The sequence below is a fragment of the Ambystoma mexicanum genome, chromosome 7p, assembly GCF_040938575.1.
Source record: "Ambystoma mexicanum isolate Mex_15411 chromosome 7p, UKY_AmexF1_1, whole genome shotgun sequence".
Lineage (NCBI taxonomy): Eukaryota > Metazoa > Chordata > Amphibia > Caudata > Ambystomatidae > Ambystoma > Ambystoma mexicanum.
In genome coordinates, this window is record NC_090939.1 from 495,131,210 (window position 1) to 495,135,294 (window position 4,085).

The window sequence follows — 4,085 nt, forward strand, 5'->3', positions numbered from 1 at the left end:
TGGAAAGAGGATTCCTCCGCGGTGGCAGGGAAACTCTGGGCCCCGAGGCCGCCTCCACTGGCGTAGCCTCTGCCGGCTTCGCCAGGGCCGCTGCGACAACCTCGATAGAGGCCTTTGCCGGGTGGATCAAGGCCCTCACCACCTTAGGTGCGTCCCAGGCCTTCGCTTTGGGGGAGGGGTCATCGCCTCGCTCCCCCCCGGCTCCCTTCGAGATCGACCGGGGCCTCTCCAGAAGCTTACCCGGGTTCTTGGACTTCCCCTCCCCCGAACCAGAGCGCTGGCTCGCAGTTGCTTGTGCCAAGGGAAATTGCGCCCTGCTTGGCATCCGAAGAGCCTGACATTTCGGCGCTCCCAGTGTCCGCGGACTTGGCCTTCTGTTGGGCCCCCGTCGCCCGGTGCCCTCACACGACTTCGAAGACTGCTCAGACTTTTTCTTCGCCTTCTCACCTGCTGTGCCCTTCTCCAGCCAGGCGGCGAGGTGGGAACGACGATCTTGCTTGGTCCGTTCCGACAGGTTCTTGCAGAACGCACAGTCCTTTTCCAAGTGCGTCTTGTCCTCATGAAGGCAGTAGAGACATCTCGAATGCTCGTCCTCGAAAACATTTTGCAATCCGCATCCCGGGCAACTCCTGAACAGCTTGGATCTGGGAGTCGAGCTTCCCTTGTCCTGGGCCATGTCCATTGAGGTAGGCCTCAGATCTTCTGGAACCTCCAAGAAGTGTAACTCGACGAAAACTTCACCCTTGAGGGGCGTAGAAGAATTCTGAAACGGGTCCCCGTTATCGGAAGTGGAAACGGTGGAGCTTGAGGCTCGATTAAACTGAAAAAATTAGAAAATCTCCTGAAAAAGCACAAAAACGCAGTAAAAGCTCGAGAGCTAAAACACAAGGATTCCCAACACTTGAACGTGCGGTAGAAATCTGAGGATAGCTGCCAGGGGAGGGGCTTAGGGAGAGGGCAGTCATTGGCTGGGGGCAGTATGACCCAGAGATCAGTGATTTGTTACTACTAAGAAAGACAGATCAGAAACTGATACTGATTTTTTTCTTTACCGAGGATTCCCAGCCTGTTGGGGAATATTCATGAGCATGTGAATCCATACCAGACCCCATGCTGGAGAAATGTATCTTTACAAGTTTCTATTCATCATTCTCATTTGGAGAGATTTGCATACTCCGATTATGTTGGTTCAACAACTTCAATTAATCATTCAATGAAAAGCAATCAATGAAAAGCAACTGTTTCAATAGACCAAACATAAAAGGTAGCATTTACCACAGTGTTCAGGGGTATGGTTCTTTTTAATTAACCTGTCCCCATTGATTTTCAAAGTTAAATAACAAAACTAAATTACAATTTCCTGATAAGGTTATACAAATCAACAATATAAAGAGCATAAAGAAACATTAAAGTACATCCTAGAGTACACAACATAAGTTTCCACATGGCATAGATATTCATCAAATCTTACTCATGTTACCGTATTGCATATCAATCAACAGATATCAATTTGTCATGTGAAGATCAGTAACCTCTAGGGAGACTATCTATTGGAAGTTTATACTAGGTAAGCCCATCCAGGGAAGCCCTTTTAATAGATATTGCAAGTGACCAACGCATTTCGGATCTATTGATCCATCTTCAGGGTGGGGGCTTCTCTGTTCCTGTATGTAAAGGGTAATCAATGATAGTTTCGCAAAGGCTTTTCCTGTAGGAAATTCAAAAGGACAGGTATTATAATCTAGGCTAATTGGTGAGGCTGAATAACTTGGACTAGAACATAAGAGGTTATGGGTACTGAGCTCTCCCCGTGGATAGCGGTATTCAAATTCTGACCTATCAAGGGGGTAGCACGCACCCTTTGATAATTTGAACCCTAATAGCCAATCGATTAGTGAGATTGAATATGTCCTTTTCTAAAATAGACCAGACCACCAATGAGAGCCGAGACTCTCGCTTTTAGTGAAGAAGCCACGAGAATACTGGGGCTAATCAAAGCAGCGGGAACCGAACTTGCAGCTACAGACAAACCAGAAGCCTTTATTCGACAATTGGAATGGAAGACTCGAAGGGAGATTAATCTCAAGTTACATACATCCACTTTGGCTCAGTATTACACTACAAAAAGGATACCAAGAGGGCTATGAGTAAATCTTGAACCCACATTATGCAAGGAAAATCCAGAATTTGTTAAATGTTGGCATTTAATTCTCAATAAGTGCTCGCTTGACTTGATCATTTTAACGATTGAAGAATTGGCACGTTCCTTGACAACGTTGAATGAAGACATTGAGGGATTGAAATCCTCATTGAGTAAAGCCTACACGGTAGACCAACTCAAACAAATCCTTGAGACCAATCAAAAACTAGCAAGCTACAAACAAGAGCTGGAAGCTAAGAAAATTTAGACGAGACACGCAAGACTAAGCTCAATATAGTCTATAGCTGGCAGGCCTATTACGGCCACTATCCAAATAAACCGAATTCAAATAACCCACGGAAAACAGGACAACCAACTAGTGGAAACACCTCCTCCGACGCTTCAAGCACGGAATTAGACGCAACATCGGGACAGACCGCAGAAGCAGCATCAGGTCCTTCAGCCAGTGATCCAACAAACGACATAGAAAAAAGCCTATTCGAAGAGGAAAAAAGAAAAAATCCACAGAGAAAGAAGGGGATGAAGAAACCCTGATTGTGAACATCTCTTCTTATCGCCTCTCAAAGATGGACACAAGTACTTATGAACGGTTTATCCTTTGTTCCCAAGATTAAAAGCACCCTATTGCGTGAAAAAAAAGCGACTTCTTTAAATTGGTGCGAGAATTAAAGCTTAAAGTCTTCTTTAATTCTTTGGAGGATGACAGTACCGAGAAGGAACCACACAAATTCCTAGAGCTTAGCCCAAAAAGTACTTTTTACCCTCCAATACAGAATCACATACTATCTACCTTTGAAAAGACCGTCCGAGGACTTGAAGATACGTTTCAAAACTGCTGCTCAAGGCAATTTCACCAAAATAGAACGCCATACATTGAAAAACCTCCTGGACAACCAGAGCATTATCTTTAAACCAAGGGAGGAGCCCTGGTCTTGATGGACAAACAGGAGTATATTGAGGAGATCGAACGCCAATTAAGGGATGATGAAACTTATCGAGGTCCCCATGAACCCTACAGAAACAGTACGGGCCCTGATTAAAAGAGTCCTTGATGAGGCTGAAGAGAATGACGTAATCTCTAAGAAAACAATGTTTCCTCCAGGACGCCCAATCATAGCAGCGACTAACAGCATTCTTGAACCTCTCGCACAAAATTTGGACAAAATCCTCCAACCCCTGGTCCAGGAGACGCCTACATATGTTAAGGATACGATGCATTTTCTGCAACTATAGAAGAACACAATTTGTAAATGAAGGACACTGTTTACCATGGACGTCACGTTCCTATATACGAATATTGCCCACAAAGCTGGACTTGAAGAAATAGAATGGCTTATATTAAGATCAGACAATTGCCAAGGTGACATTGTTCTCCCCCTTTTGAAGATGTTACTTAGCAACAATTTCTTCAAGTTTCCGGACTGATTCTTCATCCAAACATCAGGCACTAGCATGGGTGCAGATATGTCACCATGCTACGCTAATGCTTTCATGTATTATTTCGAACATGAAAATGTTTTATCACCACCAAGATGGATGAGACATCTATCTTTGTACGTAAGATACATTGACGATATCTTCGGCATATGGACAGGCCCCCATGATGAATTGGAACAATTCTTCGTAATGATAAATGAGATGAAACCACATATCAAGTTCACAACTGAGATAAGCAGGACGACCATTCATTTCCTTGATGTAGAAATCTATGTAGCTGATGCCAAACTTGAGACCAGGGTCTACACTAAACAAACCGACAGGAACAGCCTACTACTCACCACAAGTTTCCATCCAAGACAAACCATTGACAGCGTACCACTCAGCCAATTTTTACGTTACAGAAGAAACATCTCAGAAAACAGTATGAACGTCAAGCGACAGTACTTGAAAATAAATTTACAGCAAGAGGATACGACCCTACACT